This window comes from Cyrtonyx montezumae, unplaced genomic scaffold, assembly GCF_038088225.1.
Source record: "Cyrtonyx montezumae isolate F1298 unplaced genomic scaffold, pur_monq_1.0 scaffold_25, whole genome shotgun sequence".
In the NCBI taxonomy this organism is placed as follows: domain Eukaryota; kingdom Metazoa; phylum Chordata; class Aves; order Galliformes; family Odontophoridae; genus Cyrtonyx; species Cyrtonyx montezumae.
Window position 1 is genome coordinate 4,945,032 of NW_027071992.1, and position 26,066 is coordinate 4,971,097.

Below are 26,066 nucleotides of genomic sequence, written 5' to 3' on the forward strand. Positions count from 1 at the left end.
TCCACTCATTTAACAGCAGTCCCCTGTGAATGCTGTTACTTTATTGTTATTGGAAGCATTAGGAGAAAAACTTAAATAGCTGACAGCCAAGCAGCCACCCGCATCCAGCCTCCACAGCACACTGCCTATGGGGCTGCATCTGGAGCAGAGTTCCCAGCACAGCACACCAGTGTGCTTCCTGCCTGCCTCCACTCTATCAGCCCCATAGCACCTCCTGGCAAAGGACACTGGCTACAAAGCCGGTGCCTCATATCCTGGTGGGGGAAACATGGGATGCTGGGCAGACAGAGGCAAACAAAAGCAGCCCAGCGTATGCAGAAGGAGATGGGAGAAGAAGTTACATGCTGAAAATGGAATGGGACAGGAACACTTTGTCACCCACACTGTGTCCAAAACCCACCAAGGCAAGCAACAAACTAGAGGGTTTTCATTCTTTTGATTCAGAAAACCAGGAGAGAGAGAAAAAAAACATTTATATACTTTAATTTTAAATAGCCAGAGGGATCTCTCCACCCCCCACACCAAGAAAATGGAGAAAGATCAGAAAAGCACAGCCATTCATCTGCCACTATGTACTGAAATAAACAGGGGGGGGGGAAGGGGGGTGTGAGGGTAAGGGCACACAGTAAACTTCTATGTTCTTCTGCTAGAAAAAATTCCACACAATCTCTGGAAATGTTTTTGTTGCATTTAGAAGTAATTACCTATTCATAATACTCAGGAAAAAAAGGTCGTTTTCTTACCTAATCAAGTAGTTTCCTCATTTACTACTACTAATTTATCCACCAGCCACTAGAGCTCTAGAGATCTGCTCTCTCTTCCCTGGCTGTGGAGTTCACCAGATGGGCAGTCCCTAAAGATGAGCCTCATGCAGAAAAGGAAGAAAGAAGGGAAAAAAAATGGTACCTTAACAGCATCCTTGCTGAAGTCATTTTTCCTTCAGACACATGCAAAATTGCCGTTTCAAGTTAATATCTCCAGAAAAGTGAGATAAGGATGCTTCTTTAGTTATTAGAACCCAAGGCAAGGATGACAATGACGCAGTTCAGCACCAGAATCCCTTCACCCAAAGGGTCACAGGGAAGGAATGCAACATGTTACCTAATAAATATCCTGCCAAGAAAGGAAGACTGCCCATGGGAAACAGCTAGCACATACACAGCACTCATCGGAGCCTTGATCCAACTACTTCTGCTCTCTGTAGCTTCATAGAGGGACACACCAATAAAGCACAAAGGGGTTGCTCCTATGTTATTTTAGTGTTGCAGAAAAGTTTTGGCATATCACTCCTTTATACTTGCACTGACATCATACCAAACTGGTCACACTGCACCCATTACAGACAGATGGCCCAGATGCCTATGAGACAGGACCATCGGCTGGTGTGGCACAAAGAGAAAATATAATACTGAGTACAAGCATTGAAGCACTGTTCCAATGTTCTGTTATTTTATGTTAAAGGCTGCACTGCACTGGTTTGCTTAGTGGATATACTACAGGGTACATTCCCCATTGGTTTACAAGAGAAGAGCCTCCCTCTTAGTATTGCACAGAAGTTTGTTTCACTGAGTCGCCATGATGAGAGACTCTTGGTGGGACAACAGGGAGCACTGTGCCTTGAAAGCAGGGTCCAGAAAAGAGAACTGAAACAGCAATATAAGTATTTACCATAACAACAATGAAAACCAATAACACAAGACCGAAACTGAACTAAGGTACAAGGAATAAAGACAGGAACAAAAGAAAGAAACAAAGATACATGGACATATTTCATTTAATTTGATCCATCTTCATGTATCAAATTAAAGCTCTGTCTGTGAATTTCAGAAGTAGCAATATATTTAGCTTTACGCTGTGCCTACCCTTCATAGAAATGCAGAACTTGTAACCCAATACACCTAATTCCACTTCAATACACAGGAATATTTCAGCAGCTTAAAAGCTCCAAAGACCTACTTTGTATGGCCTGTGCCACATTTAGCCAGACTTAGTCATTTTACAGCTCAAGAGGAAATCCCAGATCGTGCTCACTGGAATGAGGTGTAAAACTAGTCTGATTCACACTGGCAACCCAGAGGCTTCATTGCAGTCATGCTATTGTATTACTGCTGCTTGGATGCCCCAGACAGAAGCTGAGGCACCACTCTGGTATGTGCTGTCCAGTAGCAGTCATGAAATGTAATAACAATCTCCAGCAGACAAGACAGGAAAAGGACAGTGGAGAAAGCAGCACACAGCAGTGACTCACCCAAAAGCACGAAGTACTTCAGCAGTACCAAAATCCACCTCTGATGAGTTCTAAAGAAAGCCTCAGCCACTGATGGTGTCTCAAACACCAGTTTTAGAGGTGTTTTCCATACCAGTACAACTGCTCCTCTCTGGCTCTGGGTAAGATTTAGCTTCGGTATCACCTGACAATCAATTCCATGAGCTAGCCTTGCCCAGTACTAACAACCTTTCATTGGCAACTGTTTCAACATGCGTTATTTCACCTCCCAAACTGTTCTGTCATTTGTCTTCTTTATGATTCTGAAGAAGTAACTCTATGGATGTCACCTACACCTGCACTCGCAGGAGAGAACTGAGAAAGCAACGAGAAGAAGGATTCTCCTGGGTGTTCCCCACCTCTATCCTCCCTCATCGGCTCCACAATTCCTTCACACTTGAGCTCGGGGTGCTGTTTTATGCATGGCTGCCCTGTGGTAAGGAACTGCCCCAAAGCCCTGCAGCTCTGGCTGCCTGGAAGCAATGAGATCAGTTATAAGAGGAACGGCAATGCAGAAAAATAAAAATGAGGGGGTGGAAAAATAATAATAACAAATAATACAAATAATAGAAAATAAAAATAAAAGTAATAAAAATTAAAAAAAAAAAAAAAGCCAAGGGAACAGCTTCAGGAAGCTGCCGGAACCTGCTTAGCAAGCGTCCTGACAGACGGAAGCCTCTACAAGCAGCATTTCTCCAAAAATGCATAACAAACAGCAGCAGTAACGCTTCCCGCATTCAGTTACGCTGCCGGTAAGGCGGACCTCAGCCCGCGCCTCCCGCCCGCCCCGCAGCCTCCCGCTTCCTGCAGGAGCCGTACAGCGCACCCCGCCCGCGGCGCCCCTTTCCCGCCCGCCCCGACCGCGGGCACATCGCCGCCCACCCCGCACGGCCCAGGCTACGGCGGAGGGGCCGCCCCCTGCCGCCGCCACGCCGGCTGGCCCCGGGCTGAACCGCCCGTGCTACGTCAGCTGGCGGGGAGGCCGCATTCCTCGGCAGTGCCGGCAGACCCGCCGCTGGGAAGCTTAGAAAGCCCTCAGCTGGAGCGAGGAAAGCAGAGCTTGGCCGGCGGCCAGGCGGCTGAGCTCAGCGTTTTGCAATGCACTTCCTCTTCACCGAGCCGCTTGCATAATGCCGGAGGGCCGCTCCCGACGTTAACCCTTCGCCTGCCACGCGCGAGCTGGCGGCCGCCGGTTCCGCCGCGGACGCGCGTGGTCCCGTCGCCGGGAGAAGCTTTCGCTCCGCCCGCGTCCCACCGCTTCCCCTAAGAGCGCGTTCCTGCCCGGAGGCTGCAAACGTCGACGCAGCTCCTAGAGGCAGGCGCGGCTGCCCGCAGTGCTTCCAGCCCGGAGCTCCGAGCGCCGTGGGAGCCGGCAGAAAGCTCTGCGGGTCCCGTGCCTCCTGTCCACCGAGGTGTAAGAGCGAAGGTTAAGGGCTCGAACGAGTGACACTGCCAAGTGCAAGTGTCAGCAACAGCACTCACCGATCCCCTTGATAAGGCACGCTTTCAATCCTCTATTTTGTAACATTCTGTAATTTTCTAACCCCATCAAGGTTAGTTCTGCTTCTCGGAGGACACACCACACAGGAATAACGTTGCTAGCATGTACCAGGTTTTGCCCTATAGGTGAACACGCATCAAGTACGCACTGCCTCACCCAATGAGGGGCACTGATGTCAAAGCAGACAAGCGACCCCGGGAGCACTTGCATAAGACTTAATTACTTCAGCTACCATAAGACTGCAGACACCATAAGCCACAAGCAAATATTCTGAGTTCAACGTGTCACAGAAAAGTTAAAGAACAGTTGTAATTCAACTAGCATATAAACTTCAGGTGTTTTGTGAAGAATTTTGTCAGGACAGTTTTGATCAGCTGTCACCCACCACACGCTTTACTACTAGCTCCAAAGAAACAGATCTCCATGCCTCCCAAAGAGAAGCAACTATAGTGCTAGTAAGATCACAACTTAATGTGCTTCTGATTAAAATCACAGGCTGTTCACTAAAATGGGTGTCTATGTCAGAAAACCATAGCTTCCCCACTAAAAAAAAACAACAACAATCTCAATCAGCATTCTTCAGAACTGATACTGCTCAAGAACTGCTGAAGCCCAACAGGAGCTTCTGAATCCATAATTTCTTGAAACCTGAAAGAGACCGCATAGCACCAACCCGTGCTCCTAGGTTGTACACATAGGTAGTATGGAGTAAGAAAGGATTCTCACTCCCTCCACATTGCATACATGACCAACAACATACTTCCAAGGCAGCCCCTTACCCATCCCTGTGAGTGCAGAACCCCTGCTGTGTGGGGCTCTCCAGAACTGAAGCTTTGCTGTGTTACAAACTGCAACACGCAACCCATTGCTCCAACCAATTGCATGCAGGACTTGAACTACTAACAAATACCTAATTTTTCCACTACTCCCTTCACATCAAGTCTGCACAGATCACCCAGGTTGTGACCACATAGAAATTGAATAGCTAACTGCTATAGATGAATGCATCTTATCTGGGTACGTAACTGACACCAGGATTTAAGCGCATGGAATGAATCAGTTCAGTGCCTTCAAAGCACCAAGGCACTTATTTGAATAAATATTCCCCCTAGCTACTATAACTGCCACAACATACATATTTTAAGCCAAGATTTTATCAGCACACACAGCAACACAGAAACAAAAGAGTACATGATGGGGTGACTTAATAGTTGCTGTGGGGACCATAACTTTTAGTTTTCTTGACATTTATAAATTCAGTCTTCTGCTTTAAGCATGCAAACTATTTCTTTTACATATAATACTTGACTGGATTGGAAAGGATTTGTTGCTTTATCTGATCTATTATTTCCATGTACAAATCACAGATTTATAATCATTAGTCTTCCAGAAACATGTTAACAGCATCAATTCCAAGAACAGACTCCAATATTCTGCTGGGTAACTGACAGCAGCATTAACGGGATTTCAGCTGAGCTTTGGCTTTCCTCCTTTTAGGATCTCATTCGAGGTATGTGCATGAACTATTAAGAATACTTCCCCATGGGACTCCTCTGTTCTCTGCCATCACAGTGATGTCCCCAGGTCACCTCAGCTGATACAAGACCAGTTGAGGAACTTTTAGTAGATCTTATTAGATGCTACAGATTACTATAAGACTCCAATTAACAAGTACTTTCTATATCTGAAGTGAGCAGACAATTTAGTTTTAGCTTCATTTATAACACTTCCTCAGGTTTATTTCAGGCAGCTCCCTCAGTGAGAGCAATGTCACTTCAGTGCTTTTTACCATACCCCCACAATTATCTGAACAGCTCTCAAAATAAAGTCCTTCAAAAACCTCTCTAAAATAATCCTATTCATCAGTATCTCCAGCTTTTCTAATTTATTAGATCAGAAACATTTTGAATGTCTTTGGATTGTTTTAAAATGTCTCTTCTTAGCTGGAGATGAAAGGTTGAAAATTACAATTCCCTGAAGCATTACAAAAGGAAAATAAACATGGAATTCCAAAATTATCTCCTAGGGTATTATCAAGGTTGCTCCAAAAGTAATGCTTCCTGTTTATCTCCATGGAATCTACAAAAGCTACAAAGAGCACAATAACACATTACATAACACATCACAATCCGACAAGGCAACATGTAATGAAATACTGGTGGGAAGGTTCAACCTCCATTGCCAAATCATGAACATCTGCCTCTGACATCATGGCCCAACATAATAACGTAGTAGGCATTACTTTCAGAGCAGCCATCATATCACTTTTAAGCCTTTTTGGTTTAGGAGTAGTAAATCCATTTCTAGATATTTCAGTTGACAATTATGCAATGCTGTACAGTTATGTACCTATAGACCCATGAAACCACATGTTCACATCTTTGTTGTTCTCACTGCCTCTTCCTCTTTTTTTTTTTTTTTTGCTACACCCACTTTCTTCACTATTTAAATTTTTCAGAGCTAGCACTAACTGGTAACATGAATTTGTACAGCATCTAGCACAAACAAAATAAACACTGCACAAAGACTACAGATGGATAAGTGCAGAAGTATTCGAGAAGTACTGTACTGGCACTCATACATGAGCTATGGAGAAATCCTTCAGTCCAGGGATAAAATCTCCACCAAATCAACAAAAACTTTATAAACTAATCATTTGATCTTCTTGAGTATTTTTATAAAAAGCTTTTCCTTTATTAAATGAACACTAAGAAAATACAGAGAAGGAAAACTTCTCCAACACATGAACAAGGAAGTAAAAAAAAACAAAAGGACAACTCGACATAAAGATTCAGTTAATTTCCATTTCAAGAGAAGAACCAGTGTGACTCTCATAACTAATATGCATCTTTTTTTTTTATTGCAGTTATAAATAAACTACTAGCCTTGTAATTATTCTTAAAGATAAACCATCAGTGCTAAACTACACCCTCTTTAAATCTGGCAACTCTTCTCAAGTTCTATTTAAGAACCAACTGAACTTTTACACTTCATTTTTGCAGATCTAGACATGGATTTCTCCTGTGAGCTCTGCACATTCAGAAGCTCTAGCTCTTCTGATCTCTGCAAACCCATATTGCACTCATAGGAGACCTACAAAGAAATAAAAGGAAGTTTGGAAGCGACCTTATCTTCCGACACAGTTTGCAGTACAGTGGAAGTATTGGATGTTTTCAAACAGCTACTACTTCACTGAGCTGTAGTGCACCGCCTACTTTATGAGTGCTAAAGACGAAGGGCTGAGGTCCAGGCTATTTCAGAAATGGATTCAGCAACAACCTAAGGATTCTGCAGAGGGAAAAACCCTTCTTCTGTTTCCTCAATCAACTTGGGTATATTCCAGGAAACAGAGCAGCACACATTCCTTTCTTTTTCTTCTCTTAACCAGCAGAGACAGAAGTAGGAACAAGCTCATTCACTGAGGCTGTTATATACATATTGTTGGTTTGTCTGTTAACACACAGTACTACACCAGATAAACCAAACCCCAGAAAGAACCATCTAGGTGAATGGGACACTTTGTTGTCAGGTACTTTCCTTCTCACACCGAAAGTTCTGGGTGGCAGGCAGCTGTAATTACTCACTCCTTCTGTTTTGTTTTCTTTGGCAAAAACTTCTTCAACAGCCAGGCCTAATTTAAGAGCTGGACAGGAGAAACTAGGTATGCCAAACAGGAACAGGATGCCCCTTCCTCCTTTCCAAAGAGACGTTTACTGCCTTAGCATAAGCACAGATTAGAATAAGGAAGGTAGTAAAGTATTTCATTAATGGCTTATGATTAGCATTAGGAAATCCACAGCACCTCAGGCTAACACACCCACAGGCATGACTTTGCATGCTACTGACAGCACCAGGCAACGCGCAGGAGCCATGGGCACTCATGCTTGCCACCACACTGTTTCCCCACAACTCTTCTCTGATCCTACAAATGCAACTGAAACAAAGAATAGACCAACTAGGAAAAAACAATAAACTATCCTTCACTGGGTAAGTTCCCTGATCCACAACACCACACCCAGCCACATCCAAAACAAAAATCCCACTTCTGCTGGCATAACTAAAGGAGAAAAGACATTAAGAAACAGCTGAGGGCAAGTTCCATGCATACTGGCACTGCAAGAAATGCATACAAAACCACAGCCTAGTCCTACATACATATGGACTGAGCTCTCCCACTGGTCACAGCAAATGGTAGAATACTTGGCAAAACTTTAGCCCAATCTTCAGTTACTTTAATAGGTTCTTAGCAGTTTAAAACATATATAGCAGTAACATTGATTCTCTCTCCAGTGTATTTACGGAGTTGTGAAATTGTAAGAAACCTTGAACCTACACGTTACTTATGTAGCTGATCTCACACGAAAATAACAGTTTAACTTTTTTTTTTCCCCTCAGCACTACTATGGCTCTAAGCCACAACACTCATGAAGCAGACTGAAACTTTCTCAAGCACTCTAAAAGCACAACTGTACCTAGTGCAGTTTCAAGTAAAAGACATTATGTTCCAACTTGTGTTTCATTATGAGTTGGTTAAGTGCATACATGGCTTGTTTCTCTCTCAATACAGCTTTGCAAGCCTTCTGCATAGGTTAAGCCTGTTCTCTTGAAATGTCAGGCCCCTACAAGAAGAGGCAGGAAGCCTATTTATAAATTAGGCTGGAGTTTACTATGGTACCTTTCAACCTTTAGAGAGGGCTGTTCTGGTTCAAGTTACAGCCTTTGCTGTATTTTCTGCCTACAACATAGCATTCATAATAAAATGCAATTGCCTGCAACAAAGCATCACCAGCTAATTAGAACTGCAAGTTTAGCATCTAAAGGAGTGCCACTACAGAGTTCAAATGAGAAATAAAAGTGTACAGCAATGTATTAGCATGGTTCAGGTGTACAACTGTTATAATTGTACATAATGCAAGAAAAAAGATATTTAAAAATATAGTTCATAGCCACTAGCCAAATATCTGTTCAAAACAGACACTCTGCAACATACATTTTAACAGCATTGGAAAAAAAAAAAAGAAAACAAAAGGAAAATTCCTGACTTGCTCAAAAAGAGAAAAGCCAGTTAAAATGTTGATATTGCTGAGATAAAATGAAATGAACAAACGGGATTGCCACACACATTAAAACACTGCAGTGTAACTACAAGAGGGCAAAATTTAAAGGTGTTAGACTCACTGCTATCCCTAGAGATGACAAAAAAGGGTAATTTCATATTTATCAACCAAGTAAAGCCATCATCAAATGAAAAAATAAATAAATAACCAAAGACATAAGTAAAATGCAGAACTTGAAGGATGTTTAAAAATCACAGCAACAACACCGCCTATAGCAGTCTTGTTAGCAGTTCATACAAAGCGTCTAGGCTTTACTTCTACATCCAAAAGTTGAGTAGGGAGCTTCATTTGTATCTCAATGCCCATCTCCAGTTTTACCTGAAATCTTGATACCATGTTTAATCAACATGCAACAGCATGAATTTGACCTGCAAACCAAAGCTACACCAAAACTCACACTGAGAATTAACTGTCCCATGCTCCAAAGAAGCACTGACGACAAGAATGGTATACAAATGAAAAAATAACTGCTGTCACAAGTTTGTCTGCAGCAACATCTGCTTCCAAGCTAGAAAATAATCATTTAAGGAAGGTATGTGTTAATGGTTTGTGGGCTGGTTCGGCCCAGCTCCGTGACAATTGGTGCGAGGGACCCACGGACCGACGCCACAGGAAAGGAGAAGGGGGAAAGGGAAAAGGGAAAAGGGAGATGAGAGATGGGCCTTGAAACAAAACAGCAGCAACTATCTGAGGAGGAAAGCTAATTTACTAAATAAGATATTGGAAAGCAAAATAACAATATAATACAATATTATTGGAATTGAAGTTATGAATCAAATAAAATGAGCAAGAGAGAGTGTCCGATAAACCAAAGGCCTTACGCTAACGCTGAAGGCAGACAGCAGCGAGCACCCACTGCTGAGTCCATCCCAAAGGAAAGAGAGTGTCCCGTGACTGCAGACAGTTTTTATCTTTCCCTCTGAGAGCAAATACAACGCAAAGCAGTCCTCTGGGGAATGTAGTAGTAGTTCTCTTCTGAGACAGGCACACCCAGAACTATCGATGATGCACAGAGCTGGACCAGTAACTCTAACTCTTAATGCACTACATATTATTGATATTCCACATCATAACATCATAACAAAAATCATAAAACCATGACAGTACGTTATCTTCTCCTGCCAGGATACTTCTGGAGAGTCACTTCCATTTCTGTCCACTCAAATAGGTTGAGGAAAAAGGAGATGCAAAGAGAACAGTTGTGTTCTGGGACTAGCTCTCACACAAGCCTCTCCCAAGCAGCAGCTGAATCAGGTGGCTGCTACAGCAGAGGTTCCAGGTACCCAAGGTCAAGGGCAACTATCTACAGTCGCTGTTAGCTGCTAGTACTTCCTCTGGCCCACACCACTGTGTTTCTACTTACTTGATAGATGCCTAAAAGTAGTGGGTACCCTCCTGTTTCTCAGAGGGCTGCCACGCATCCCTTCAATGTCCCTGGAACATCCTGAAGCTTCCAAAACAGAGCCATAAACTGCTGTATAGCTAATGCATCTGTTTCTGTTTGCTGTGTTCTGAAGATAAAATTAGAGAATAGAAGAGGCCTGAAAATGCGAAAGAGAATGTCAGAGAAGAGAGGAAATGTCAGAAAACATGGCAGAAAAAGAAAGACAGAGAAGAGAAAAAGATAGGAGAAAATCCAAGAAAAAGCCTGAGCAGATCAGAGAGGTCAGATACAGCAATATAAGCTCAAAGTAGAGTACACTGGAGAAGGTTACAGAAGAAGGGACAGGGATACAACTATGGGAGGGGAATAAAAAGGTCAGAGAAGAGAAGATCAAAGAAACAGGCAACAGTACAGAAAAAAAACAGAAAAAAGGCAAAAGAGATGGTCAGAGATGAGAAGAGGTCAGAAGATCAAAGTAAATCAAAGAAGGACATTGGTAAGATGGTAAAGTAGAAGCAGACAAGATCAGAAAATTATATAAGAGAAGGACAGTCCTTCAGTCTTAAGCAGGACAGACTTGTCACAGGGGACAAGGTCAAAATAAAAGGTGGTCAGGCAAAACCTTGTCAGGCCAAAAGAAGGTCCCAAACACATCGGTGTACTCTCTGTCACTGCTTTCCAGTGACCATGATAATGAACACTGGAGGCAGACAATATGAATAGAAGGGGCCAAGAATATTACCTGCTTATTTCCCTGCCAAGGAGAAAAATAAACAACTTTATCCATATGTTTCTACCAACAGATCTACCAAACCAAGTTCATTAGACTCAAATTACTTTGCTTTTTGGACTAAGATGATCTATTTGCCTCCACTGGTTAAGTATTTAAATTCAAGCCCAACAACGTGCTCTTTAGTTACTAAATTCCATTAATACGTCACTTCACTGTGAACTTGGACAACACAGAATTCTCCCTAATTCTTATTTTGAAGAACTTAGTTTACATTAGCTATCTCAAGCCCAAGCAAGTTTTTCTTACTGCCTTTCAGTGGCTGAATTAAATTTAGTTTCAGGCAAGATGAAATGCAGAATTACAGCATGGATGAGGCTGGTGAAACCAATACTTTGCTAAGTATATTCATGGCATGAAGAAAATGTGAATTAAGGAGAACACAGGTACCTCACTCAATAATTAATCTTCTGGCTGTACTTTTGATACTGTGACTGGAACAATCATCTTAAACATTAAACATTTTTGCCTAGTAATACATCTTCAGTCATTCATTATATAGTATACAAACTTAGAGAAGACCATATGATAATGGAATGTAGTACATTCAAGATCAACAGTGCCTTTTTTCACAAGCTTTTTTGATTAAAAAACAGATCCTCTTCAAAGCAACAGTAATATTTCTGCTTTGCATTCGAATCGAAAGATGCAGAAACAGACAAACTCTATGAAAAACTTCTCCTGCATATTTATCTCCATCTGTTGTTAAGATAACCAGAAAAGCATACAGGAAGATTATAACTTAACAGAATCCAAGACAACTTAGGTCCACCTAGATTACCATAACCAGCAAGTGAATATTTGACAATTAGGTTGTGGTTATGACTTAATCCTTGCACATCCAGAGGTAACTACATGAAATAATTGAGGTTTTCCATCAAGAGTTTGAAGAAAAGCAGAACTTAAAGGAAAAGAGGAAAACAGAGAGAAAAGGAGCAGTCAGGGAACTTCACCTAAACTGCCCTAAGTATGGACATCTTAGAACATGACAGTTCGCAAAGGAAACATTTACACATTCATGTTCTGAGGCATAAGTTGAGTACACAAACTGGAGCTGAGTCAAAAGCACACTGCTCGTTTGTATAAAGAACATTTTTCTTGCTTCCTTCTTGTTCTATTTGGAAGAGAACCTGCAAATATTTATAAAACTGGATCATTATGTGTTTCAAGATTTCGTCTCCTGTTACACTCTCTTAGAAACCTAACGGTAAACAGGAAAGCTGGATGTCCACGCAACTTCATTACAAGCAACTGCTATTCATAGTTTTTAAATACATACTTTTTCCCTTCGACTATAAACTTCACAGGACAAAAACTGTCTTGTGTGTTTACAGAGTGCGTAGTAACAGAGAAACAGACAATGACAGCAGCAAATGACACACTCAACTGTATGTAAGACATGTTATCAATTTCCTTCCAATATTCTAATGTTCCCAATATAATAGTAAATTTCTATTTGTTTTTCAAAGAGTGCTAAAAATAAATTATATGTGTATCACTAGAATGTATGAGGCTGTTATTACAGTGGCAAGTGTGCTTGACCACCACTATAGTAGCGGTGGTCATTACACTATAAGTCTCAGAAGAAAAGACTAATCCTACAATACTGTATTTCTCTTTCTACTAAGGAACATGAAATACACAAACAAACAAAAAGCATACAGAAGTTCACTGAGAATGAGAGCCATAACTTTCAATGCAAGATGGCATCTTTACCTACATCTAATATTTTCTTACCTACTTGTCTTCCATCTATACTGCAGCCTTCTATGTAAAACACAACTGTATTTCTCAACTGTAATCCAAAAAGTAGAGAACATAAAGTCGCTTACTGAAATGACCAACATTAGGAAACATACTCATTTAAAAATATGGTAATCCCTATCTTATTTAAAAAAACAAACAAAATCTTCTGCATTATCTATCTTTAAGGAAAAAAAAAAACCTTCAAATCTCAAACAGCATGGAAGGGAGAGCAAGGAGGTGCCAGAATCAGTTGTTTACTATTCCATTTGGTAACTAGCTTCCAAGTTGAACTACAAACAAAAACATCAGCTTTATCCATCAGAAGGAAAGCAGCAAGTGGGTCACCCGAAATCAACTTCTGTTAAACAGAGACCCAAGCAAACCGTAGAAACAACCACGACAGACAGACTGGTTAGCAAACAATAGAGTAATAGGAAAGAAAATTAATTAAGTCAACAATTAATGAAGCCATTCTGTAACTCCTCCCAGATAAAAGCTGTACCAATTACAACCCCACCCACTAACGCACTGGTATTGATGTCTGTGTTGTAAATTCAAGTTTTAAAACTCTCCCTCTACAAGATTAATGGAATTGTTTCAATTACACAGGCTGGGTAAATAAGGAATCAAGATTGTTTTTTAATTTAAGCAAGTGATTTTCTTTCACTGCTGTTTGGGGTTAAAAGTTGAGTCTGAAACTCCAAAACGAGATTTTACATTGTTCATTCACTGTTAAGTTGAAAAATAATTAGAAGCTTCAAAAGTTAAAACTCATCACTTTCACTAGAAAAAATACCAACATTACAAAAGAAACTTCAATCTCACAAATGAATGCAAGCACTCATTCATTAACAAGGTTGGAAGGATACTCAAAGCAAATAATTTACATTCTACTCTGAGACAGAATCAGCATTCTCTACCCTGAACTTCCATACTGACAGAAGGAATTATTTTCAAAAAATCATAACCCATCGAGAACTGCAGTTTCATAGAGTGAGTGGGTCTTGCATTCCTGAATAAAGCAGAACATTTTTTTCCAATCTTCAAAACATGATAATTCCTTGCAGCTATCGCCATGGTATCTGCATCCAGGATTGTCAACGGTTTACGGGCAGGTTCGGCCCGATTCCATGACGATTGCTGCGGGGGACCCACGGACCCATGCCCCAGGAAAGGGGGAAGGGAAAAGGGAAAAGGGAGATGTGCCTAGGAACAAAACAGCGGCAACGATCTGAGGAGGAAAGCTAATTTACTACATAAGATATCAGGAAGCAAAATAACACAATATAATACAATTTAATTGGAATTAAAGCTAATAAATCAAATAAAATGAGCAAGAGTAAGTAGCGTAAGGCCTTCGGTTTATTGGACAACGCTGAAGGCGGACGGCAGCGAGCATCCACTGCTGAGTCCATCCCAAAGGAAAGAGAGTGTCCCGTGACCGCAGACAGTTTTTATCTTTCCCTCTGAGCATAAACACGTAAGAACGCAAAGCATCGCAAAGTCCTCTGGGGAATGGAGTTGTTCTTCTCTTCTGAGACAGGTATACCTGGAACTATCGATGATCCACGGAGCTGGAGCATTAACTCTTAAACTCTAAATGCACTACATGATGTTATGATGTGGAATACCAGTACCAAAAATCATAAAACCACAACAAGGATTAAGAATGTGGCTTGCATTTCACGCATCTTCCTGCTCAAACCTGAGGAGGGAGTATGAAAAAACAGTAGATTTCTAAATAGTGCACATGTATAGCCATATCAGTTTGTAAGTTTGCCTGTCAATACTCTTCAGTCTTGATCAAAAGATCAAAGTTCCAGAAACAGAACAAGATCAACTCTGCCAAAAATCCAGACTAAGTAGTGTCAACTCTCTGCTAGAAACAATTTCAGATAGAAATAACAACAATAATATAATAGGCATAAACTACATTGATAACAGAGCAAAAATCCTATAGCTTAAATTTAGCTGCCAGAAAACACACCATCAGGAGCAGTTAATGCCTGCTGAAAGACTTGAAAAGCCCACAAGTTGCAGAGTTGTTTTTGTTTAAAAATCTCCTTTTAAAGCCTATTCTTATTACACCAGTTATTTTTTCAAAGAAACCAGCAAGGACTGTTCTTTAGAAGACATTTTAGTGCCAACAAATACAAACATGCCTTAAGTGATTAGCCACACAACTACCATTGTGCTATTCACTTGTCCACAGATTTAAGTATCAAGTACTCTACAAATTCGTCTCCAAGGGCTTCTGTTTTTGGTGAAAATTAGATTTAAGCTCTGCAACCAGTTGTTGGCTTTCAGTACGTTCCACCTTAGCAATATACGCCTCAAAGCACACACAACTGATGTAAATGCAGTCTATGGCCCAGCAACATCACTTACGTTATTGAGCCAACACTGAGTCTGTGCTGAACTACAGCTGTAACAAAAGCTATGTTTGCATAAGGAATGCCCAGTGATATACCCCGCATACACATCTTAACATAACCCACACTCATCTTTCCACAGGGGCATCTAGGTTCTGAAACTGCAACAAAAAAGCAAACTACTACGGTTAGTCAGTCTTAATGCACATGGCTCTTCACAGGATGAACTCTGCCTCAAGAACTACAGGTGACCTTTAAAAATGGTTCTAGACTTTAAAGTTAAAAAAAAAAATACAACGCAAAACAGAAGGCAACTTTCTCTTATTGTATTTAGTTATCACAAACTAATATACCCCAAACTTCCTAATGACATGAGATAGGAAAAAGCTAACAAGAGTCACAGACAAGAGACTTCATTTGCAACAGGTAAAGAACATGCTACAGAGCAAAAACCGAGAGAGGACTAGATGAGCAGAAAGGAGCATGTTCAGTATCTAGCCAAAGAGATTCAAATGACTGTGTGTTCAAGTAATACTACGCTCCATAGTCTAGAATGGTTGTCAATACCTGACAAAACTTGCCACGACCAAGATTCAAAGAACAAAATGCAAATAAAGAAGCATCAATTTTACAAGAGAGAGATTGTTTGAGTTTGGAGGGGTAGAGTACAACTGCCACCCATGGCCTTTCTGACAGTCAGCTCACCATCTCTCATGCAGAAGAACATTCTGGTGTAATTCACAGATTACTGTTGAGCATGCTGTGTTTCAACAGCCATACATACAGTAAGTCAGTGAACTGTTCTAACTCAACAATTTTCAAGTTTATACTATGCCCATTAATAAAAGAATTACAAAATGCAAAAATCTTTCTTTATGGACACTACAGTTAAGTAACGGCAAAGCTAAGCATAAAAAGCAGCATAAGAAGCTTAGGAAAAAGGTGGATGTAACCAATTTTAAATTACTTTCTATTGTTCAGTGAACACAGTGCATTTTATTTTCTGTAAAAGCAGCCTGAGCTCTAAAGTCTGCTGCAACTAAGCTTAATGCCTACTGACACACAAGACACAGAACTGCATTATTCTTTAAGATGTTATGACTGGCACAGGATTGAATAAGAGAAACAGACTTTTGAGTCTACTACAATCTTTTTCTAATTGGTGAGTTTAATTTTTTTTTCCAGTATTCGATATCATTTAAGTTCCCAACAAAAAGTTGAATACAAATATTATTTTGTTTGAGATCATATAATTCAGCTAAGTTCATAACTCTTTACTCCAAGATACCTACAGAAGCATTCAATAGCAAGCATTTTAAAAGAGGTAGCACGTCATATTACAAGTGTTCATTAAAGGAGAATTTTTTATTGTTGGTTTTAGACTAGTAGATAATGATATTTTATAAACTGAGATAAAAATACCAGTTTGTGAACAACGAAGGTCACAAGAAGTGTTTTTGATGTTTTGCACATCAAGACAATTTACTCCTAGCAAATGAACAAGTTGAATTTTGTGACACTGTATTGCTCCACTTCTGCTTTACTTTCTATACGTTATTTACCTCTGAGTGAAATGGGACTGTCTTCTTCTTGTTATCATACTGTTGCACTCAAGTTCCTCCTCCTTGTGCCTGGAGAGCTTGATGTGACTTCTGCCAGCACAGCCCTCCCCCGGGTCACTCACACAGTGGCAGCCCTTCAGATCAGAACATGTATTTCTCCTTCAGAAAGCTCTCCCTCAGCAATGTAACCCAGTTACATGGTTGAATGTCAGGGAAAACAAACAACTGGAGAGATAAAGGAGACACAGAGCAGATCAAGGATTTGTGGCAATGATTTAGATACAAACTAACTAAAAATATGGGGAGGGGAGACAAGTAGCATACCTTTGAAGTTATCTAAGTAACAATCCAGATGCACAATAAGAGGTACTAGGAGAGCACTGAGATACTGCTTTACAAACGTCAGGAGTCACTTATTTCGAACAAGTATTTGGGAAACACTCCCACATAATGTGTCAGATTCAGGAAAACCGAAGAGTTCCGACACCTACAGGGCTTATTTATGAATCTAGTTTAACGCCAGTGACACCCCCATTCCTCACCACAAGACAAATCACACCACTTGAGCAAGCACTTCCTTCCCTTTATTTTAACTCGATTATTCCCTGTCACAGCATTTTGCAGCCCCAAAAGCAGCAGCACATAGTTTTCTTTGATAAAAAACAACAACCTTGAAAGATAACAAATACTTGTCCTTCAGTAGCACCACAATTAGGAGGAATTAAGTTTCTGGATACATTTCTGATTTGTATCCATGCTGCCAGCTGCCCTTACACTTGTGCTTCTCAAGAAAGCTTTCCTCCCCCAAGACTTCCAAAGGTCATTGTTCCAAACAGAAGAAAGCTCACTTTACCCTGAAAGCCTGAGCTTTTGTCAGCTGTTCACATGATAAACATTTGTGGATGTATGGAAAACCTATTACTACTGGCAGAAAATGAAATTTGGCAAGTAATTTGTGTTTATACTGGAAGAAAGTCTCCAAAACACATAACTGCTTCAATGAAGCTTCTTTTTCTACCCACCCACACCAATTTTTTTTTTTACAGTCTTCAAAATCTGTGTGTGTGAATAGTAGAATAAGCATAATTAACTCAGAATGATTAACTCAGAATGCCAAAAAATAAGCTGTCTGCTAGTGCTAATGTAAAATTAGCAAAAGGAACAGTCATCATCTGCTCATAGGGTTAATGAAAGTTTTGCTACATGCCCTGTTTCTATGTTAAGTGAAAGGATAGGTGAGCTGGTACAAAATCTAACAGGGTAGATGTGTATCAACTCCAAAAGCCATCACCAAAATTAAAAAAAGGTTTTCCTCTATCTCCAGGCACACTCAGGAACTGCATAGTTCCCTGTGAACTTACTAAAAGCCACATATTTCCTCCACTTGCTTTTTTTCACTTTCCAAGAGCTAGTCAGTTAAGATATAAAAATGTGATCCATACCTTATTTCAGACAAACTAAAAATGATGGCCAAGACACAGCATATTCATTCTTTATCCTATTTTCTGAGGAAATTTTCTGAGGAGGTCGTTTTTTTTCCCTAAACGACCAAGGTTGAGTAAAACTACTTAACTTTCAGCCGAGGTTTCTCCTTTGTGTTCTGGTCACTCCCTGCATGCACCAAGTTAAAGCAGGCTTAAACAACATGTGCTGAACTGTATTCAAAATAACTAGAATATAAAAGGATTAAAAAGTTTGCAATCATCAGGAATGTTCTGCATTTTCAGCAAATACTAGTTGAAGGATTTTCATGTTCAATTTTCATGTGGGCAATTTCACATCCTGTTTTCAAATAGAGGACCTAAGACTCAACTGCCCGTGTGTTCAGCGGCACCTTCTTAACAAATGTAATGGGGTCCAATTTTGCCTGTCTTTTCTTGTTGTTACTTCCACATGGTTGAGGGAAAAAGTAGGAGGAGAAAGCACAGTGTGAAGCTCAATGAGAAGCAGTGCAGACCTGAATATTTACCAAAACTCAGTCCATACAACTTTCCACCTCTTCAGGATAGCAGTATTTTCCAAAACTGACACACCATCTTGATGTCTAGATTTACTGAGTGTCACAATAGTATATATCAAGAAGAGCCACTCCTATCTAAAATCAAGTTTCATACAAACTATTTGAGTGAAGGGTTTCTAATGTTTCTCAGTTGCCAAAGTTTAAAATTGCCAAGAGTTTAAATCATTATACACAAATACATCTTAGTTTTATTACCCAATGCAGTGTTATTCTTGGGAAGATACTCTTAATAGGTATCTCTTAGAGATCAAGATCAGTCAATTTTCTGTCTTTTTCTCCTGCCCAAGTGTTCTGAACTAAAACAGAGCTAAATACTTATAACTGAATCTGTAACAGATTCACCTTGATGAAAACCCATTAAATCACTTTACACACTCTAAATTCTTCTAGAGTGAATTGAGCAGAAAAATTGTTGTGAAAGTAATTTTACATGTCCCAGTTCCTAGTTTGCACAGACTTATCTTTGAAGATGGATACATTTTAAAAGGCCGATGGATGAATTAGACCTGCCCTCTGCACAGCGTAACTGACAGGACTACTCAGGCCTGAATTCAAATAGAACAAGAGTAGACAGAACTACACAAACAATTTCAGAAGTATGAGTTATCTGAATCCAACAGGACCTCTTCCTCATATCTTTGAAATACAAAATTCAAGAGTTGTCATAGGTCTTCTCTCCTGTACAGATTCACTCTTTTTTCAGCAAAAAAAAACTACACAAAGGCACGGCTGGTAGCATATTTATGGCTCTATGGAAACTGCCTGGTAGACAGTCTCCCAGCAGGAACAGGAAAGTAATCCATAGTACCACAGCACTTTACCTGCTGGTGGAAAGTGGTCAGCTGTCATTCAAGAAGGTGCAAAATAAAGGTCTGAAGAGGGGAAATTACAGCAATCAGCTGACAAGTAGCAGCTTCTGTCAGTGCACCCACAGGCAGCATTCTCACCTTCAGATGGTATGCAGGTATTTATGTAATGTTCACAGATGGCTTTGGCAAGTTGGTTAAGTATAAGTCAAGATTCCTGAACCAGTTTTTCAAAGTTCTGAACATATGAGCAAATCTTTATGCAAAGAACCAGGCTGAGTTCTTGTTTTTTTTTTTTTTTGGTGATACAATGTTTTTCCCCATCAACCTGAGCTGCGATGATAATGTTTGCTGTAGGCTGTCTGTTCCATATAGAAACATCAATTCCATTGAGTTTCTAAGCATGGCAGATTTGAGGACGTTCACTCAAGAGCAGCACATGGTTCTTAAATTTTCTTTTAAATGCCCTTCCCTCAAAATAACAGGTTTGTTTGTTCATTTTATTACTAAGGGGAAAGAAGTTAATTCTGGATTAAAACCAAAAAGTAGCTATGTGAATTTAAATACTTTCTCTACACTACCCTGAAACTGAGGCACTACTTTGAATTTGCATAAATATATGACATAAGTATACACATCCAGACAAAGACTTCAGAATTCCGAGACTTCAGAATTTTGTGAAGATTAACGAAGTCTACAAGCACTGCTTCTCTTCCTCCCACTTTTCCAAGTCCTGTAAGCATTTCATCCTTCCTATAATAGCATGTCTTATACTTAACATATTTTGAACAAACTTCAAAACTGAACATTTTTGTTTGACAAGGCTGTTTAAAGAACCTCTCATTACCTGTGAGATTGATCTTTTTCCTTCTTATTAACTTTACATGAGCAACAACACTTTGTATAGTTAACTGGTGAAGTTCTGAACAGCCAACTCCCTCTCAATGTATTTATCTTCCAAACAGTAAGGAAGAATCAGGAGTAGAGGTAGAAGGGTTAAAATGAAAAAAAAAACTACAAAATCAAACTATTTGCAACTAAAACTGAAGGACTGATACCTGACTCTTTTTCATTCACTAAGTAGACAAGAGTTCTAGGCGGTACAAACATGTTTCTTTAACAAACACAGCTTGTGGAAATCATGGTCATCTCACAGAAGTATCGTGAGAAACACTCACCATCAGCCTAAAATACGATTTGACAGAAAGGAGATATCTAATTCTACACAAGTGTTAGCAGTGTAGCTGTAAAGCAGAAAAGATAACAGACCAAGTAGCTTCACCTTCCTAAATGAGAACCTATTTCATTTTGGAGCACGGGTAAACATGTACATTAATGACAAACACCACCTGCAGAGGCTAAGAAGGAAATAAGACACTCCAATTAGGGCTGGAGGTCATGCAGGCTCCACTCCAGCAGAAAACAACCAGGAAAGTACCCTGCATAAGCACAATACAACATAAGGGCTGTGTCTCACACATGCCTTAGACTACAGTCTGACAGCCACAATCTTCCAGGCAGATCTGTAGAGAGTTTTAAGAAATGAGCAACCCAGACCAATTCTTCCACATTAAAACATGCTACTTTTGAAAGTGAGCCAGTAGTAAGCTTTAATCTCTGTGCAAGCAGTTGAGAAAGCCGAAGTATGCTAACCCAAGCTGACCTGCATAACTCCCCATTAAATCACTTTATGGTAAAAAGCCATTTCTGCCCTGAAAATTGGCTCATCATCAACAAAATATACAACAGGGCTCACAATGCCCTTCTTCTCTTCAATTATGGGCAAGCTTAGGTCAGAATTACTTCAGTCCATCTGGAATAGTTCATGCATCTGCTTTATTCCAGTCCTGAAGAGAGATCATTTCAGTAATATGCCTCCCTAACAGAAGCAGCTGTCATCTAACTTGCACACTGTTCAAGTTATACTAAAGTTGAAACATCCTGCCCAATTGCTGCTCTTCTCGGGGAAGCAGTAATGACACTGTAACCCCACAAAACTATTTTAGTTTGCCAGTGAGGTCCATATCAAAAGTGTTCAGTCTACAGGCAACGAAGTTTATTTCCTCCCTTGCTTCCAGCCCTACAAACCCCAGGCTGTGCTCCATTGTTTGCTTCTCATGCATTCCGTGCAAGCTAGCTGAAGTCTCTGTTGTACCACCATGACCCCACAGTGTGTTAAGTTGCAACTGACCAAAGCTCAAAGAAAAGACTTTAGGTTATTCTTAGCTGTGTTGGATCAGCAGGTCTGACCAGACAAAAAGCCAAGAACACCTGCTTTATCCATGTCAACAGCTACGAATGGAAAAAAAAAAAATCATGAAATAAGTTAACCACACAGTAAGGGGAAATAAGGGGAAAACTCACCTTGAAAGCCTGTGTTAAAGAAAGGTATGCTAAAGCTCACTACTGCCTCAGAAAAAGAAGCAACATATGAACTTCAGAGACACAAAGCACTTTTTGCAATGGCTATACCAATATAGAAAGAAGTGTACACATATGACCAGAGCAAGCTGTTAGGTATTTCCCTTGTCTCCTGTGCTCTTAAACTTTTTTTTTTTTTAATCACAGGATGAATATGGTGGTATGACTCCTATCTTAGTCAAGGTTCTGCAAAAGGAAGACCAGTGGATGAAGACATGTGGAAGATGACTGCCACACACACAAGCCTGTCCAATGTCACAGCTCAGGGAGAGGCTCATGCTGCGATCCTCAGCAGTCAGGATGCCTATGACAAGAGCAAATGCCCAAGCACAGCAGCCATCTCCTTTCCAGGCAGAACAGGGCTCCAAGAAATCTTTAAACTGATCAAAGCGTGACTGACACAGAAAGAATCTTCCTATTCTTAGTGCTCCCTTCTCCCAGCATCTCTCCCTTAGATCAACAGCAGCATACATGTGGGCAATAAACAAGGTAAAACTCACCAAACAAGATCTAAGCTCACAAAGCAGGACAACTCTCCAGCTCACTGCACAGCTATACAAACCCTGGCACAAGGTGCAAGCTTGAGAACTGCAGTGTCCCTCTGACAGTGGCCTGCATTTAAGCCAGCCTAAAGCAGCTGCATGTCTCCAGGGTGAATGACACACAATGGTTGGTCTTAGCAGTAGGTAAAGTTTGAAAATGACGATCATGAAAAAATCTTTTTAAAATACATGTTTGAGCACAGCAATATGTATTTTCTGTTCTAAGAGTTACACAATGAGGCACAGAGCAGCAAATGAGTCACGGCACACTAAATGAGTCAGTTATTTCATTTACCATATTCATGACTAGAGTATTTCACAATGAAATACATTTATTTTGATAGGTCTGTTTGGCAGCCTGTCCTTGGAGGAGTTCACCCAGCGACAAGAGGGAGCACGTTTGCTGGAACAGCTCCTGGAGAACAACTCCCAGCCTCACCAGGAAACGTTATGACCATGCTGCACTGCTGCAACAGCAGCTCTCCTTACGGCAGCAGGCTTGATCAATGAGGAATGTGCCCACTCCCTCTGAAAAGGAAGGGATGGGTAAGGTGATAACACTTCTAAATTGTAACTGGAAATACAGTTTCAGATTCTCCACTTCTCTCTGAGTAAAGGTTTATGGTCTTTGTCATTTATGACCTGTTTGGCAACCCAAAGTTACTAGCCTTAGACAAGACAGATGCTGGGCTTGTATCTGAGCTTGTACTTACAGGGACCATAGTCCACTGGTCTCAGGCTTTCATTGGTGCAGCACCCTTATGCCTCAGACCAGGTTTCATCAGCTGGTACATCAGGCTCTGAACTGTTAGCTGGAGCTATGAGAGCCCCTACAGAAGCTGCAGCACTGCACGCTGATACTCAATACCTATAGTACATATTTCTAACAAGCCTCATTTGCTCACAGATACATCAGCTCCTACAGGAAAGCCACCTGATCAAAAGCCTGAAAGGAGAGAGGTGTGAGCAGTGTGTGGCAACCCCAAACCTTGCAGGGGCTGAGGCAGGCCAGTCTGAGGTCCCTCCAGCCTGCACTGAGCAAGCTTACGCTGCTTGCACCAGGACATCCAGTGAAGATCAAGTCATAGTCTACCCCAGTAGCATTTCCCTGTCCAGTCCTCACCTGACAGCAGGCAAGCACAAGATAAGGGGACCTGTTTTCAATTCCTTCCCTATTCCCTCACACCATGCTACCCACACTCAGTCCCAGGACGCACATTGTCACTAGGGTCACAGCTGGTCTGGCACAAAACACAGATACAAGTAGTCCACCCCCATGCCTACCTATAAAGCTCCATGCGTGCTGTGCCTTGCCATATGGACTGCTTCACTCTTACAGTGCAGATTTCCCCCACTTCATTCACCCATGTAACTTCTACCTGAGGTGTTCATGTTGTCCTAGACTACCACCTTCCCCACATCCCCATCTTCTCTCTACCATGGCCAAATAATTGAGTGTGTTGAGGTCATTTCTGGAATGTGGTTCTACCACCCAAGTCTTTGCTGGTTCCAGCAGTGTCCTCTCACTGGAACAGCTCTCACTCATGTCTCCATTGGAGATTTTTCTGAATGCTATCAGGACTTGGATTTGCTTCGCTTTTCAGCACTTCTATAAGCAGAGTACTCCTTTTCTGGTACTTTTGACCTTCACTGGCTTTTGTGGCTCTCCTTTTACTTCCTAAAATCACAGCTTAGTGTCTCACTGCACAGTCATCCTCCTCTGCTTCCTCCTTTCAGTAGATGTTTCTCAATACTTTATCACTACTTCTTAACTTCCTTTTGTTACTCAAGTAGGGAGGGGAAGATGGACCTCATAACAGGCAGGGATTCACTGAAGCATATATCCATGATTCACATTTTCCCCATTTATCCTGCCTAACATTTCACTAGCTATCATTCCACACTTAGAGTAATCAGGAAGTAGCTGCTTTGATCTTACTGCCATCTCAGTCCTCTCAAGCTTACTCTCCACGCTGAGAGTCTTCAGTTTTCTGACATCAGCATGCTTCCTTGACCCCTCGTGCATATACAAATCCTTCCTTTTAACAACCTCTACTACACAAAACCGGATCTCTTTGCTATTAAGATTACAATGCTCACATTATCCCTGCATTTCCAGTGCTTTCATGTATCTTCTATACATAAGAGACATTCCCATATAGTTTCAGGCTGTACCAATGCAGCTATTTCTCCCCCCCCCTGCCCCTCCGCTTCCTACCTTTGTATAAAGTGCCTAACAAGCCCATGCAATACTTGCCACCTGATTCCTATCCCTTCTTCAGTGCATCTCCAGTTCTTATCCCTATGTCAGCACAAGGTGTGGCCCCAAAACTCAGTTGTTCACAAGCATTTACTATTGCGGGGAAAATGAAAGGATATGAAAGCAAACACTTGGACCTTTTCCAGAGCAGAATGGTTTAAAATTATGCCACTTATTGCCTATTGATTAGAATTAGGACAATTAAGAAAAACTTGACTACATATTATAATAAACAAATTAATTTGTAACATATGAGTTTATCAATGTGTTTTTAACCCCATTAATAAATCTGTATCAAACACTTGTATAAAAAAGACATGTATATATCATATATATTAACCACTAATGATAGTCTCCCACAAGACATAATAGAAACAGCTTCTGCTTTGATCAACCACAATTTCACAAATAACCTTTTATTTAACAGAAAAATCAGCACTTTCTGAAAAGTATTGTCAGATATACTGAATTTCTAAAACTGAAATTAGGATGTAAGAAGGGAGAGCACAGAACAAGCAACCATTCACTTCATAGCTTTAAACATTTCTGCAGTTTCAAAATCTACAAGATAGTTAAGTTAGTTAAGTTAGATTGCTCATCTGTTCTACAAAACAAAACAAACTTTTCAAAAATGAAGAAATCTATTTCCTTTAATGCCTACACTAATACCTTCTGAAAGTAAAGAGGGAGAAGCCAGTCATTCAGACTACAACCTCATTAAACACACCTCTTCAGAGACCTGCAAAGCTCTCTGACCTCTATCTTTATCTCAGACATCATCACTTCCTCACTTTTCTTCCTAGCCTCTCATCTATAAAGGTCAACTCAGCATCTTACTACCCCTCTTATCTTCAGGTACATCTTACTCAATGAGCTGAATTCTTGTTTACTCCTTAACAGTTATTCATACTTGCCACCTAGCAGCCACTTACATTTATCATCAACATAAGTACTTAGAAATTAAGACTGTAAATTATTGCCAGGACACATAATGCAAAGTTTGGAGACTGAAAATCATCAGTAAAACTAAGCTGCTCCTAAAATTTAAGTAACACTAATCAAGTCATTCTCAGCTTCCTTATCCAATCAGACTGCCGAGACATCTGTTACATAAAGTCCTATTTCTAGTCACTATCTATCATTCAGTAGCACATTCAGCTGAAGTCACCTCTATTAGTTTGTGCATTTAGGTTTGACCAGGAAAGCTGCATGACCGTGCAGACTTGCGATAACAAAGAGCTAAAAAATCTAACACCACAGTTACACATTTTGTTATCCC

General features: G+C 40.6%; 1 protein-coding gene across 1 annotated transcript in view; it reads right to left on the reverse strand.

The window, feature by feature from the left end:
• ZSWIM6 (zinc finger SWIM-type containing 6) overlaps positions 1 to 26,066 on the reverse strand; it is a 111,965-nt gene that overhangs the window by 75,473 nt on the left and 10,426 nt on the right. The gene's annotated exons all lie outside the window — the stretch shown is intronic.